Consider the following 17,192-nt stretch of genomic DNA (forward strand, 5'->3'; position numbering starts at 1 on the left):
ATGTAAAGACAATAACTGTAGAAATATTTAGTTGTTTTTTCCTGTTTTTTCCTGTTTTGTTGGTATTTTCCTGTAGCAGTTTCATGTCTTCCTTGAACGCTATTCTCCGCATCTGCTTTGTTTTGGCAATCAAGACTATTTAAGTTGTGCCGATGCTATCCTTCTTTGTGGGGTTCATTGTTGATTGTCATGTCATGTACGGATGTGCTTTGTGGACGCCGTCTGCTCCACATGCTGTAAGTCTTTGCTGTCATCCAGCATTCTGTTTTTGTTTACCTTGCAGCCAGTTCAGTTTTAGTTTCATTTTGCATAGCCATCCCTAAGCTTCAATGCCTTTTCTTAGTGGCACTCGCCTTTTGTTTATATTTGGTTTAAGCATTAGATACCTTTTTACCTGTACGCTGCCTCCCACTGTCGTATCAATATTGCAATCACGACAAAGCAATTTGCTACCTGCTGCCACCTACTGATATGGAAGAGTATTACACAGTTACTATGCCGATCTCTAGACAGTACAGACAATCAACAACGGCACATTATTTGCGTATTATAATTACTGGTTTGCAAAAAATATTTTTAACCCCCTTTAGGTGAAAGATGGTATTTAACATGTAGTCATAGAATGCATTTTAACTGAATCTAATTTCAATTGTCATAAAAATAAGCAGACAGTGCCTATTGTTTATACAGTACTTTGCTATATCAGATATTACTTCTATCAGACAAAGGTCATAGTATATGTAAAGACAATAACTGTAGAAATATTTAGTTGTTTTTTCCTGTTTTTTCCTGTTTTGTTGGTATTTTCCTGTAGCAGTTTCATGTCTTCCTTGAACGCTATTCTCCGCATCTGCTTTGTTTTGGCAATCAAGACTATTTAAGTTGTGCCGACGCTATCCTTCTTTGTGGGGTTCATTGTTGATTGTCATGTCATGTACGGATGTGCTTTGTGGACGCCGTCTGCTCCACATGCTGTAAGTCTTTGCTGTCATCCAGCATTCTGTTTTTGTTTACCTTGCAGCCAGTTCAGTTTTAGTTTCATTTTGCATAGCCATCCCTAAGCTTCAATGCCTTTTCTTAGCGGCACTCGCCTTTTGTTTATATTTGGTTTAAGCGTTAGATACCTTTTTACCTACACGCTGCCTCCCGCATATTGTGATCACGACAAACCATGTTCCCGACATCTACAAAGCAATTAGCTACCTTCTGCCACCTACTGATATGGAAGAGTATTACACGGTTACTCTGCAGAGCTCTAGACAGCACAGACACTCAACAACGGCACATTATTTGCGGATTATAATTACTGGTTTGCAAAAAATAGTTTTAACCCAATTAGGTGAAATTACATAATCTCCCACGGCACACCAGACTGTATTTCACGGCATACTACAGTGGTTGAAAAACACTGCACTGATGAATGGGCACGGATCTCTCTGTAAAAGAGGATTCAACAAAAGCTATAAGGAACTGTAAATGTATACTGTAGGCTGTAGGTCAGGGGTCGGCAACCCAAAATGTTGAAAGAGCCTTATTGGACCAAAAATACAAAAACAAATCTGTCTGGAGCCGCAAAAAATTAAAAGCCATATTACATACAGATAGTGTGTCATGAGATATAAATTGAATTAATATGACTTAGAGGAAACTAAATGAGCTCAAATATAGCTACAAATGAGGCATAATTATGCAATATGTACATATAGCTAGCCTAAATAGCATGTTAGCATCGATTAGCTTGCAGTCATGCACTGACCAAATATGTCTGATTAGCACTCCACACAAGTCAATAACATCAACAAAACTCACCTTTGTGGATTCATGCACAAGGTTAAAAATTTGGTGGACAACATGAGACAGAAAAATAAGTGGCATAAAACACGTCCTAGAAAGTCGCAGAAAGATATACATGTAAACAAACTAAGGTGAGTTCAAGGACTGCCAAAATTAGTAGGACAAAACGGCGCTCGCCAAATACTCGAATCAGTGAAGCATGTTTAATATAAACAGTGTGCTTTATAACAATTAGGGAGGTTTGTGTCATGTTTGTCCTCCTACAGAAACCATATTAAAACAAAAAATATATTTTTTTCCCCCTCATCTTTTTCCATTTTTCATACATTTTTGAAAAAGCTTCAGAGAGCCACTAGGGCGACGCTAAAGCCGCGGGTTGCCGACCCCTGCTGTAGGTGAATGGTCACTCTTCCCAAGTCTGAAATGAAATACTTGGCAAACAGTAGCGCGTCTGCCAAAGACGGTGCCGTCTGTTTAAAAACACAACACCTTTAAACAACCCCTTTTCATTAGCATGGCTATATTAATATGTTTTTTTTTTTTAAAGGGTGACTCCTACAGTGTCAAGAACGAGTTGCAAGTCATGTTTGTGCCACTGAGAGGTGATGGGGAAGTGGAACGAGGAGCTGACAGACAGACCCTGATACTGCACTTCCACTCCGGTCCAATCCACAGCTAACTCCGGTGCTGACAGCCAGGATGTAGCACTCATCTACAGGCCACAGCTAAGGCGCGGGGGCCCAGGGAAGGAGAGCAGGGAGTAGAGCGGTTCTCTGATGATAGAGACAAGAGGGTTTTTGCGGGGGGATGAGATGGCGTTTTGGTGGCACGCACTGCTCACTGCTTTCAGAGCAGCATGACCGGGTGGAGAATCCACAGACTATGCCGGCTGCCAACGGCATGTCCAACCCGTTGGCCGTGTGACAGACCCACTTCACAAACATGCAAGCGTCAATGCTCTCCATGCAGACATTTGGTTACACACACGTGAGCCTTTTCACACAGGAATGCAAAACACATGATCAAATGCGGAGATAAACACACTGCAAAGAGACATTCAGGGCAAAAACTCTCTAAGTGGCATTTTTCCTAAAACCATATTTCACGGTTACTTAACAGACTCAAGTTTGAGGGGGAAACTGGTGAACACAGTCATAACAAATGGCGGCTTCACTGTAGTCTTGCTGGCAGTATGTCATTACTGACATTGAAATTCATGCTAAACATCCATCTAAAAAAAAAAAAAAAACTGGAACATTTCGGGTTGTTGAACCTCTCAAGCCAGATGAGTCAATAAACGTAACCTCATCAAAACTTCAGTGCGCTGGTATTTGTTGCAAGACAGATCCTTAGAAGTGACTGCGAGCCAATAAATAATGTTGTCTAAGTGTGTGCTGTGCAGAAGCACTGTGGCGTGATGGAGGTTGAGAGGCCACTGGTGACCTCGGCTGCATGCTGCGAGAGGGCTCCACTCTTAGCCAGAGATGTCTCTCCAGCTGGGATCACAACACAACTTTAGAGCTCTGGTTTCAGGGAACAGCTCCAGCCTCAGGCTGCGATGGCGCACCCCTGTGTGCTTGGGCCTGCAGGGCTAACGTGAGGCAGACAGACACTCTGGGGGTCAGCGTGCTCACTCAATCCACCTACTCTCACGGGGAGGTCGCAACATGTATTGGGGCCAAAGACCGATGGGGGGGGCTTCTTGAGATGGCAATTCTTGGTGTTTTGTGCTGAGCTGGCGTTTGTATCAAGCATGAGAGTCTATTTGTTGAACCATTAAACCGGCCCTATGGAGGCAAAGCATTGCTGTACAGGGAGGGGAAAATCTCAGTCCACCGAAAGACAAGGTTTGAGAGAAAACTAATTATACGGGGGTTTCCTCTCAGTGCATTGTCCTGTTGCACATGCCAGGACATTTCTGGATAATATTATCCTTACAACATTGTTGGACCACTTTTGGGGAAGATCTTTTCTGTTTCTTATATATCTATAAACGCATGGATGAGTTGTGAGCGCTTGTGTTACGTTCCACGTAGTGGTGGTTTGTTTGTTTTGTGTTTCTTCTTCTATTTGTTTGTACAGGTCACACTCATTCACTGCCTCTGCTGCCAATCAACCGGTTCCTGTTCCCAGCTGCTCATCGTTTCACCTGTTAATCAGCCAGCCAATCCCGGACCACCATTCATCCTCCCAGCCTGTTTAAAATCACCTGCTCACCACTGGATCAAGGGGGGATTCTTTTTCTGACATGCTGTGTGGAACTTTGAGAGACGCTACTTTGTCTTTGGCGCTATTTTGTTTTGTAATCATTTTTGTTAGGCTTTTTGCTACACTTGTGCCACTTGTTTTTTCTTGTCTTCATTTTTCTTGACCTTTCAACTTTAGTAAGTATCTGCAGCCTAGTCTTGGGAAAGGTTAGACAGAGGCCTCTATACACTACACACGTAGGATTTGTTTGTGTATAGAGACACCAGGCTTAGTGGTGGCTGTCACCCTTGTATGTTTTGGACCCCATCTTTGGCTAGAGTAGATAGGTAGGTTTTTGGTTTGTGCTAATTAAATAGCTTCAGTTAGTCAGCTTACCTTTTCTTTTCTAGAGGTGTATTTTGGTATGTTTTGTTCATTTCTTTGACAGCACCTGTATTCCCAAGCTAGGCTAGTGTTGTGTCTTGTTGTAACCCCCCCCTTGGTTACTTTTCAATAACACTAGTTTTTGTTTTCAATTCTTGGCTTCGGTGTCTTTAATTTACAACTCATTTGGTTTATACACTTTTATGTTGCGTTCCCCTATAATCCCTAGACGCTGAGCCATCAGGGAACGTAACAGCTTGACATATCCCGAACCCTGATTTAAAGTTAAAAAAGTTAAAGTACCAATGATTGTCACACACACACTAGGTGTGGCGAGATTATTCTCTGCATTTGACCCATCACCCTTGATCACCCCCTGGGAGGTGAGGGGAGCAGTGGGCAGCAGCGGTGGCCGCGCCCGGGAATCATTTTGGTGATTTAACCCCCAATTCCAACCCTTGATGCTGAGTGTCAAGCAGGGAGGTAATGGGTCCCATTTTTTTTATAGTCTTTGGTATGACTCGGCCGGGGTTTGAACTCACAACCTACCGATCTCAGGGCGGACACTCTAACCACTAGGCCACTGAGTAGGTCCCATTTGGACCCCATCAAAGAACCTTTAAGTTTAAGAATGGACAAGGCAATGCCACAAGGTTTAAACGTGTAAAGCCATAACTTTCAGCCCATCTCATAGCAAAAGACTACAAGTTTCCAAAAAGGGCCGTGGAAGATCCTGTGAGCTCAAAAACACTTTGAAAACTCTTCACATTATATCCCTTTATCCATCAGCGTCTCAGAGGCACCAGATCAGTTTGCAGCAGTCAGGAGTTGAGGAATTTCCCAAGAAGATGTATTTGAAGTAGCTTTCAGAGAAACATTAATATCCAGCAAGGTAAAGGAGGAGGAGGAAGAGCGACTGTGGGTACAGCAGGGGAGTGGGGCACAGAAGATCAGTATCATTGGTACATTGAGCTGAAATTCCTTCTCCAATTTCTCCCGTTGCCTTTTATGTGGAACACGGTTCTTTAGGTGGTAGCTGCAAGGGTCCATAATCATCTACTCTACACTCTGCAACCAACTCCCCTAACACCAAGGTTTTAATGCATCTGCCTTGCCTTACTTCAAGCCCCAATCATCACTGCCTCACTCCCCCATCAGGATCATCCAAATATTTCCCCTTGCTGCTTTTTGAAGCTTCCAAGGGTCACGAGACCTCATGCACAAATCATGCTGGCTGGCTGTGGGGGGGCTGGTCACACGGAGCGGGAGTGAGACTCTAAGAAACCAAATCTGTGCTGTTTTCTTATGGGGTTACTTTTCCTGCCAAAATAGCCATTACCAGTCAGCGGGCCGGTGCAAACTAGTGGATTTTGAAAGCCCTCGCTGTGGATGCCAGTCCTGGCAGCAGATTGGCAGCATATTCCCCAGCCACACCAGGCGGACAGACAGAGAGTACATTCAGTGAGCCTGACAGCCTGCAATGGTTTAACATGGGGTTTAGCCCCAAATACATGCTCTGGGTTTATGTTGATGGATGGATAACCAAATCCCTCTCATTGTTGGCAAGACCACATAGATGTTAGCTTTTATACTGCGACACCAGACAAATGTGATGCCGAACAATGATCAACTAAGAGGGCACCCCAGAAAATCCAGCTGGGGGTTTTGCAAACTCAAAGAAAGTGTATTTGTATGGGCACGCCGTTCAAATTTTCACCAGAGACGGCGAGAATTTTAGAAAGACTTTAAACCCCAGACTGGGGAAAGATGAGCCAGTTTGAAGGGTCCCTCCCACCTGCAGAGCTCAGGGTGAGAAGAAGATGCCGGGCTGGTTAAGGTAATCACATTGGTCTCACTGCATCTGATCTGCAGTCTAACAGACTTCCAAACAGTTGAATGAGTAAATAAAGTGCCCTGGGGGACTCCTGTGGGAGATGGATTACCACATGGGTGCGCACACAAAGGAGCTGATGCCCCACAACTCGATGTGAGCTGGAGACAAAAGCCAGCGCTGGACCTTGACCAGCAGACCAGCAAACTTTATTAATCTCATCCTGGACCGAAGCGCTTGGTATTGCCAGTCAAGGCCTCTGCTGAGAGCATTTACACACTCATTTCGTTGCATGTTTGCCCTTTGGTGACAAAGTTATGTATGTTTACGTGACATGCCAAACATACTCCGGATGCACTAATGTGTGTACGTGTCTGCTCGGATGCATGGACCACATAAGATGTGTCTCATGCTCACTTGGCTGTGGAAGCCAGGTCTCAGGGGGACCACGGGTTACGGCATTCTGCGGCCTGGGCCTATTCTTCCCTTTTTTGAGGGTCGGACACAAATAAAAGGATTAGGAGCCCCTGTTTCCGTCAGACCCTCTATTCAAGACAAAGCTCCGACCAGCTTAGTGTCACACTTAATGATAAAAGTGCAAATCTTTGTCAAGTCACTTCAGGGCAGGAATACCGTTTTTTTGGAGGGGCTAATCTCATTTGATTAAGATTAAAAGGGGTAAGGAAAGAAAGACAAAGAAATGTGTTTTGTCGCATCTGTACAAGTATGTGCTGAAATTTAGAACGACGTGTGGCGAAAGAGGCTAAAATCAGGCGGTAGAGAGAGAGAGCTTAGATTACAGACAAAGAGAGAGGAAAAGAGAGAGCGAGGCGAAGCACGCGCGCGATCGCCCACACCCTTACCGAATGTGGGGTGCACACCAACAAACACACCGCTCTGCCTATTGCCACGTAGGGCTAGAATGTGCGACACGAGTGTGAGAGTAAGCCTTGAGCACACAACAGTCTGAATGCAGCACTTGCCACTGTGATGCCAGTCCTCTCTAGCGTATCTGCGAAAAAGCCCACGTGTTGGAAAAACATTCCAGAGTGGGATCACATATACTTGGCCGCGGCCAACAGCGACACAGTTAGCCAGCCAACAGAGGCCGGGTCTCCATTTCTCATACACGTTCCACCGAGGCTGCCTGAAGGAACGAGCGGGAGGAGGGGGGGGGGGGGCTATTTCCAAGCGAATGTGGTTCGCACATGAGCTAAACGAAACAAACGGATGCGAAACGTTGCAACAAATGTGGCAAAACTTTGCACCAGTGTGATCAAATCATACATGAAACAGTAAACATTTAGCATGTATAGCTTGGAAACGTGTAATATAGATTCATATTTCTTTTTGGTAACACTTTAGTATGGGGAACATATTCACCATTAATTAGTTGCTTATTAACATGCAAATTAGTAACATATTGGCTCTTAATTGGTCATTATTAAGTACTTATTAATGCCTTATTCTGCATGGCCTTATTATACAACCAGTAAGCCATAAACTAAGAGTCTTCCCTCAATAACCTCAGAATTATTGCTTATTAGTACTAAGTAAGGATGTTGTTATATATGATTCTCCCTTTAATACCACTTAATGAATATGGTCTGTTCTTACATAACAAAACACAAAACGACAAATGTTAATAGTGTCCAAATAACTCAAAATGAAGTCTTTGTTACTTAGAATATGTTCCCTTAGTGTCCAAATACCTCTAACCCTAACCCTAACTGTCCAAATAACTATTAATTAAGTATTTGTTACTTAGAATGTGTTCCCCTAGTGTCCAAACAACTCTAACCCTAACCCTAACTGTCCAAATTACTCTAAATTAAGTCTTTGTTACTTAGAATATGTTTCCCTAGTGTCCAAATAACTCTAACCCTAACCCTAACTGTCCAAATGACTCTAAATTAAGTCTTTGTTACTTAGAATATGTTCCCCTAGTGTCCAAATAACTCTAACCCTAACCCTAACCCTAACTGTCCAAATAACTCTAAATTAAGTCGTTCTTACTTAGAATGTGTTCCCCTAGTGTCCAAACAACTCTAACCCTAACCCTAACTGTCCAAATAACTCTAAATTAAGTCTTTGTTACTTAGAATATGTTCCCCTAGTGTCCAAATAACTCTAACCCTAACCTTAACCCTAACTGTCCAAGTAACTCTAAATTAAGTCGTTGTTACTTAGAATGTGTTCCCCTACTGTCCAAATAAATCTAACCCTAACCCTAACTGTCCAAATAACTCTAAATTAAGTATTTGTTACTTATAATATGTTCCCCTAGTGTCCAAATAACTCTAACCCTAACCCTAACTGTCCAAGTAACTCTAAATTAAGTCGTTGTTACTTAGAATGTGTTCCCCTAGTGTCCAAACAACTCTAACCCTAACCCTAACTGTCCAAATAACTCTAAATTAAGTATTTGTTACTTAGAATATGTTCCCCCTAGTGTCCAAATAACTGTAACCCTAACCCTAACCCTAACCCTAACTGACCAAATAACTCTAAATTAAGTATTTGTTACTTAGAATATGTTCCCCTAGTGTCCAAATAACTCTAACCCTAACTGTCCAAGTAACTCTAAATTAAGTCGTTGTTACTTAGAATGTGTTCCCCTAGTGTCCAAACAACTCTAACCCTAACCCTAACTGTCCAAATGACTCTAAATTAAGTCTTTGTTACTTAGAATATGTTCCCCTAGTGTCCAAATAACTCTAACCCTAACCCTAACCCTAACTGTCCAAGTAACTCTAAATTAAGTCGTTGTTACTTAGAATGTGTTCCCCTAGTGTCCAAACAACTCTAACCCTAACCCTAACTGTCCAAATAACTCTAAATTAAGTATTTGTTACTTAGAATATGTTCCCCTAGTGTCCAAATAACTCTAACCCTAACCCTAACTGTCCAAGTAACTCTAAATTAAGTCGTTGTTACTTAGAATGTGTTCCCCTAGTGCCCAAACAACTCTAACCCTAACCCTAACTGTCCAAATAACTCTAAATTAAGTCTTTGTTACTTAGAATATGTTCCCCTAGTGTCCAAATAACCCTAACCCTAACCCTAACCCTAACTGTCCAAATAACTCTAAGTTAAGTCTTTGATACTTAGAATATGTTCCCCTAGTGTCCAAACAACTCTAACCCTAACCCTAACTGTCCAAATAACTCTAAATTAAGTGTTTGTTACTCAGAATATGTCCCCCTAGTGTCCAAATACCTCTAACCCTAACCCTAACCCTAACCCTAACTGTCCGAATAACTCTTAATTAAGTATTTGTTACTTAGAATGTGTTCCCTTAGTGTCCAAACAACTCTATCCCTAACCCTAACTGTCCAAATAACTCTAAATTAAGTCTTTGTTACTTAGAATGTGTTCCTCTAGTGTCCAAATACCTCTAACCCTAACCCTAACCCTAACTGTCCAAATAACTCTAAATTAAGTCTTTGTTACTTAGAATGTGTTCCTCTAGTGTCCAAATAACTCTAACCCTAACCCTAACCCTAACTGTCCAAATAACTCTAAATTAAGTTGTTGTTACTTAGAATGTGTTCCCCTAGTGTCCAAACAACTCTAACCCTAACCCTAACTGTCCAAATAACTCTAAATTAAGTCTTTGTTACTTATAATATGTTCCCCTAGTGTCCAAATAACTCTAACCCTAACCCTAACCCTAACTGTCCAAGTAACTCTAAATTAAGTCGTTGTTACTTAGAATGTGTTCCCCTAGTGTCCAAACAACTCTAACCCTAACCCTAACTGTCCAAATATCTCTAAATTAAGTCTTTGTTACTTAGAATGTGTTCCCCTAGTGTCCAAATAACTTTAACCCTAACCCTAACTGTCCAAATAACTCTAAATCAGACCTGGGCAAATTAAGGCCCGGGGGCCACATGTGGCCAGTTAAGTATTTCAATCAGGCCCGCCGGACATTCCCAAATATTTTTTTTAGATCTTTAAGATGGAAACTATATCTGCCATTATGATGTGCAGTGATGTTTTCAAATGACCGTAAGTCTTGAACTATACAAGGTATTTCAATGGTTGGAATCTGCACTTTTGCATGATATACTAGTTTCTATGGTAATCTAATTAGTTACTATGGTTATGTAAGTCACAGCAGCTCAGACGAGGCACCAAGCAGTGTGGGTGGGGAGCGTTTCCACAGAGTGTCAGCCTGAAATGTGGGTGTCAGGGACAGACGCGGAGGGAGATTTTCACAACAAAGTTCTAAAGCTTAGTGATATATGAGATATATTAAATTTTAGGTGGGTTTTGTTTACCCTTTGCGTTCATATTTCGCTGTTTGTTGCATTTTTGTCGCATTTCGCTTGATTGTAAAATATGTTGATCGAGAGGGGGTGTGACGTTCATATGTTGTCAATATTCAGTGTTTTATCCTTCATAGAAATTGTTTAATTCCATTCTGTTGTTTAGGGCGTTTTTAGCATTCAATCAGACATTATTGTGAGGTTTTGTATTAGTGTTCCTAAAAATAGATATACCAGCCCCCAGACACATTTTTTCCTCTAAATTTTGGTCAAAATAATTGCCCAGGTCTGCTCTAAATTAAGTCTTTGTTACTAAGAATATCTTCCCCATACTAAAGTGTTACCTTCTTTTTTTTCCCAAGAGTTCATTATAGGAGCGGTATTTCACACGTTTACCCTAAATCTAATTTGGAAATTACATTTAATGGTTTGTGGTTGCTTTCCCTTTTTGTTATGAAGCGTTGTCATGCTGTGAAAATAAACCTGAAGGCCCGAGGACTTGGAGTCGGTAATGAAAAAAAAAAAATCACTCTGTTGCCTCTCTTGGCCGTCACTGATTAGCAATCCCCGTTTGACTGACATGTCCCACTGGCTGCCTAACAGTCGGCTTTAGGAGATGAGGTTAAATTGTGGCTACCAACAAATTGCACACTTGAGTTCCTTTGCACCTCTCTGCTATCATCCAGTGTAATGTGAGCACACCAGGCAGCTCCCAAGGCAGATCCCTTCTCCTCCCCTGCACCAATGCACCCACCCAACACACACATAGAGCCCTTTTTTCCATATCCCTTACCACCAGTCTGGCCTATGAAGCGGTGATATGGCCGAGTTTCTGGCTTCCTGCAAAGGGCTTTGTCTCCCCGAGACGTATGAACGTGCACACATATCTAAATTCCCTGTCACCTTTTTAATGCCCTGCTCATATCAAGCGATATGAGCATATCCAATATTTATCTCTCGAAGAAAAACCAAAGAGCAAAAGATGTAGCGCTGCACATAAACACCACCCAGGGCGACGATTTCAATGCATTTATATGTAGTGTTAAATGCGAAAGGGTGACCAGTTCTAGCGAGATGACAGATGACGTATCCGAGTGTGCTGCTGGGACAGGCCGGGCCATGTTGACACAGAACCCAATACTTCCTTACAGAGGAACAGGGTCAGCTACAGCTATTGCTCCTCGCCGAGCATCCCAGCAAGCTGAAGCAATATTATGCAGCTTAGCGTTTCGACTATTAGACTTTTCTCCGTTTTTTTAAACCTAAAACATTGGTTAAAGACACATTTGCTCATTTTAAGGTGATTTTTTTTTTTTAATTAGACAAACACGTCTTGTTAAGAATTCTCCATGTTTATCTATGTTTTCAGATACTTTATTTTGAAGCATTTCTTGACAGTGTCACTTCCGCTTCCTTCCTGTAGGGGTCACTTCCGCTTCCCTTTTGACGTGTATTAATGTGTGCTGACTTGTTTCTCTGCTACGTTTAATCGGTGCTCTAGTCTTTGACGATGTGAGTATGTTGATTATTATATAAGACTCATTTAGTTTATTAATAGACATCACTGTGTTTGTGTAACATTTAGTGGTGTTTTATGAGTATTATTGGTGCTGTGTTGTCAGAATGCTACGAGCTAACATCTCCCTGTTAAGGATAGCATTGTTGCTGCTAATGTGGCTAGCTCACATGCCATTGTAGAAATGCAATATATTATGTCTCTAGTATTTTACATTGAGCATACATTTATATTGTTGTTTAGTTAAATGACATAAATGTTGATGGGTGTTTGCTTCTGCTTTACAGATACTAACTAAATAAATGAACCAAAACCAATATGCACCATTAAAGTTGGAAGAGTCCAAATGATGACTATGTGTTCTCTGACCGGAACCCCAACGTGGTCAATATCCGAAAAAAAACCAGTCGCAGAGTTTAATACTCAACACGTCTTATTATTGATAGTCTTTAAAAGGGACCTGTTATGACTTTTGTCATTTCTGACATATAAATGTTGTATACTTGACTTGTGTCAAACAATGCTAAAATGTCAAATCTTGAGATTTTTTTGGCTTGAACTGGCACGCAATTTTGTCTTCACGGGGTTTGTGCAACCTGGCAAAATTGTGACCTCACCGCGAGGCCGACTCACTTATTTGGACATTAAGTAAAGCTCTGAGCCAGAGGGGGGAGAAGCTCCTCCCACTCTGCTTCAGGCTATGAGAAAACACACGAAACAAGGTAAAATAAAGTATCATTTTCATCTTGGCATGTGCGTAATAACATAATGCATAAATGCTGCTAAAATCAGCAGAGTCTAAATCTATCGTTTATCTATTGTTGTGACAGGGTGAATCTATATCTGTGGTTCTTAACCTTGTTGGAAGTACCGAACCCCACCAGTTTCATATGCACATTCACCGATCCCTTCTTTAGTTAAAAAAAAAAAAAAAAATTCTTGATTTAATCTTAATTTATAAATATTAATCGTGAAATTATGTTATTATATTAAATACATATTAATAAAGCTATATTCTACAAACACAAAGTTACAGGAATGTACACATGATCCCATGTTTACATTTCATTGTGCAACATGTGAATGTTTTAGTGGGGACTAAATGCGATATCTGAAAGGGGTACAAATTATTTCCAACGCAGGAACCCCACTCATGTAAAACAATATTTTTTGTTGTTGTCATTATAAGTGGGCCAAAACACTTATATTCGAAAATAATCTTATATTAGAAAATAATCTGCTGTCATTTGATTATAATAATAAAACATTTAAATTGTTATTTAAGTCAGGTTTGGGTCAGGTGTGTTGCTGGTGTGGCCACAGTGAGGCCGACTCACCGAACCCCTAGGGTTCGATCGAACCCAGGTTAAGAACCACTAATCTATATAATATATATGAAGGTTATTTTCCAATATTTCTGGAGGGAAAAAAATGCGGAAACAACTTCAAGATATATATATATATATATATATATATATATATATATATATATATATATATATATATATATATATATACCGTATTTTTCGGAGTATAAGTCGCACCTGCCGAAAATTCATAATAGATAAGGAAAAAAACATTTATAAGTCGCACTGGAGTATAAGTCGCATTTTTTGGGGAAATGTATTCGATCAAACCCAGGTTAAGAACCACTGATCTATATAATATATATGAAGGTTATTTTCTAATATTTCTGGGGGGGAAAAAATGCGGTAACAACTTCAAGATAGATATATATATATATATATATATATATATATATATATATATATATATATATATATATATATATATATATATATATATATATATATATATATATACACACACCGTATTTTTCGGAGTATAAGTCGCACCTGCCAAAAATTCATAATAGAGAAGGAAAAAAACATATATAAGTCGCACTGGAGTATAAGTCGGATTTTTTTGGGAAATGTATTCGATCGAACCCAGGTTAAGAACCACTGATCTATATAATATATATGAAGGTTATTTTCTAATATTTCTGGGGGGGAAAGAATGCGGTAACAACTTCAAGATATATATATATATATATATATATATATATATATATATATACATATATATATATATATATATATATATATATATATATATATACCGTATTTTTCGGATTATAAATCGCACCTGCCGAAAATTCATAATAGATAAGGAAAAAAACATTTATAAGTCGCACTGGAGTATAAGTCGCATTTTTGGGGGAAATGTATTTGATAAAACCCAACACCAAGAATGGACATTTGAAAGGCAATTTAAAATAAATAAAGAATAGTGAACAACAGGCTGAATAAGTGTACGTTATATGAGGCATAAATAACCAACTGAGAACGTGCCTGGTATGTTAACGTAACATATTATGGTAAGACTCATTCAAATAACTATAACATATAGAACATGCTATACGTTTACCAAACAATCTGTCACTCCTAATCGCTAAATCCCATGAAGTCTTATACGTCTAGTCTCTTACGTGAATGAGCTAAATAATATTATTTGATATTTTACGGTAATGTGTTAATAATTTCACACATAAGTCGCTCCTGAGTATAAGTCGCACTATGAAAAAAACTGCGACTTATAGTCCGAAAAAGACGGTATATATATTTAAAAAATGTATAAAACATAAATTATGATACTTTTTTAGAGGGTGGGGCGTGGTTTCATTTGCAATCTGGGAAATGCCTCCGGAAATGAACATATTCCTGACAGACAAAAATGGGTTATCAATGTGACTGTGAAGCAGAATTTCCACCAAAAGCATTATCTAGACCACAAGGAAGTGTTTTAAATGTATATAAAAATTATCATAAATCCCCTTTAATTAACTATCACATTTTCAAGCTGGAAGTATGCATTATTTCCCTTTTTTTTTAGTTTTTGATGCCATACTGCACACAGGCCGCATTGGAGTGTCCTGGAGTGGGTAAAACACACACACACACACACACACACACACACACACACACACGTGCGCGTAAACCCACATTGAGCGAGCTAACAGAAAGCCAGCCGTCAGCATATATCGGCTGCAGCGTCACAAGGTCGGGCTAATTAAAAAAAACAACAATTTCACAGGAGGGCACTCCAAAGAGTTCCGAAAAAGCAGCCCTCAGCACACCGGGGATCGTCCAGCAAACACGGGAGCTGAGACCCATTCCGGGAGCTCCACTTTTATGGCTTCATCACTACTTATCATGTACTACCATGACCTGATTTGATAATTGTGCTTACCAGAGGAAGGAGGTTTTGATGCAGGTGCTAAGTTTTATTGTGCAAAATCTGTATGTAGATATGTATTTTGGTTGCATTTTCTAGTACACAGTATAGCCCATAGCACTTTCTAACAAGGCAGTCTATTACAGGGGTGTTGCCCAGCCTCACTGCTTTCTTCAAGGATAGAACCCTCGAGGGAAAAGATATCCTTCTCTCTAAAGACGCGTGATTGACCTCCGAACACCAGGGTGCAAACACAACCTCTCGTAATCTGTGTCGTCCAAGCTTGTTGCTTCTCCACAACCCTGAACGTCGTCAACAATCCTCAAAAATGTAGGCCATGCATCTGCAGAAGCGTACTACATCTGGCATAGAAATGCACGCTGTTAAATATGATTCACCTGCACATCAAATTATATTGTCCTTAAATTTAGGTCAAAGTCAGCTTTGTGGTGTTAAAAAACAAATTGGAAGAAAGGATGATAAAATCCAATCTTATTACTATGTAATTGCACTATATGGAGTACGGCGAGCATCGAACCACGTCGGCGGGCGTTTTAATAACATGGTACACAATTGTTTTCCCCAGTTTGCACTTAAAAAGCCGTTCCAAAGGTGCGCAAAAAGACATCCTTGCCAATTCCTTGATTTATTATAGCTGGTGAGAGCTGATTACGGAGCATGAATCAGTCGCTGTAGGAGTGTAATTAGGCACATGGACCAAGAACGCTGCAAGCTTCCTCGTCACAGCCCCAAGCAGTTTTGTGGGCTGACAAATGCATCCTAACTGGGTGTCATAAAAGTCAAAAAGGTGCCAATTACATCCTTAAATATCCCATCACTGCGAGTGGAATAAACAGGGTGGAATGGGACACTGTCTGGATGTGTATGTGTGATAGAGGGACCCTCCGCTTAGCTCTGGCTGAATGAGAAGGTCTGAAAGTGTGAGAAGAATTACAAGATGTGTCGGACAACAGCATGTGAGAGCAGAATGGCGCCTAGCAGGTTGTCGACTATGATTTGGCCACACAAGTGGACGCTATTGTCATCATGTGGTATAGCAGGAGAAAGACCCAATACATGTATCTCCCATTTTCTTGACAGACACCACTAAGAAGCAGGCCTAAGGAAGAGATCCGCGTCCCTCCATTGGCTTCCGCCGCCCCTGAGCCGTGACACCATGACTTTGGTATCCCATAGTTACAGCTATGATTCTTTTTCTCCCCCCCCCCACCCCCCAACCCCGTCCATTGTTATCCTCATGACTACACTGTCACAAAGCTTGTGAATGGCACACACGGCCGCGGATGTAACTCTTTGTTGCTTTGCAAGGTGTCTCGCAGAGCCACCGTGTTCCATTATTAGACATCTAATTGTAAAAAAAAAAAAAAAAAAGTATAAAAAGAAGCATGACAAGCATGAAAAGCGGCCTGCGATGAGATACATCCAGCACCCAGGGGTCCTTCAAGGCCCGAAAAGCAACCATCAGTATTTGCCTGCCTGTTATGCGATATTATAAGCAACAGCATTTTAAAATAAATAAAACATATTTATTTATTATTTATGTTTTATTGTTTGAAATGTTGAATTTTAAGTGAATTAATAGCACCATACATTTGTCATTGGTAGTAGCATCTTCATAAAAAGGTGTTTTGGTCTCAGCTAATAATAATAATTTCAAAGTAGCAATTTAAACAGTTATTTTTAAATCATTAAATTATTATGCAGTTATGTTAAAATGTGCAATGGACTGGAATTCTAATAATGTCCTTTGATTTTTATAGGATAAAGAAAAACGTGTTTTGGTACTGCGGGGTTTTATTAATTTAAACACGCCGTTAAATGCCGCGTTAGGACGTATTTTTTGTCCGCCGCACATTGAAAATCAACGAAAATTTTTAAATGCAAATGTACACAATAATGAATATTTGTATTTATTGGATTTGAAAAAAACAAAACGAAAATGTTTTTTTTT

General features: G+C 40.3%; 1 protein-coding gene and 1 long non-coding RNA gene across 4 annotated transcripts in view; one reads left to right on the forward strand and one right to left on the reverse strand.

The window, feature by feature from the left end:
• lmx1bb (LIM homeobox transcription factor 1, beta b) overlaps positions 1-17,192 on the reverse strand; it is a 160,396-nt gene that overhangs the window by 141,904 nt on the left and 1,300 nt on the right. The window lies entirely within an intron of this gene.
• LOC133623112 (uncharacterized) overlaps positions 11,908-17,192 on the forward strand; it is a 7,020-nt gene continuing 1,735 nt past the window's right edge. The window contains exons 1-2 of one of the 2 annotated variants that reach the window (XR_009817854.1): positions 11,908-11,979; positions 16,322-16,406. This is a non-coding gene — a long non-coding RNA (uncharacterized lncRNA). Of the gene's footprint in view, positions 11,980-12,590; positions 12,706-16,321; positions 16,407-17,192 lie in introns of those variants that run through there. The other variant, XR_009817853.1, reaches the window with a different exon arrangement.

This window comes from Nerophis lumbriciformis, linkage group LG12 (genome assembly GCF_033978685.3).
Source record: "Nerophis lumbriciformis linkage group LG12, RoL_Nlum_v2.1, whole genome shotgun sequence".
In the NCBI taxonomy this organism is placed as follows: domain Eukaryota; kingdom Metazoa; phylum Chordata; class Actinopteri; order Syngnathiformes; family Syngnathidae; genus Nerophis; species Nerophis lumbriciformis.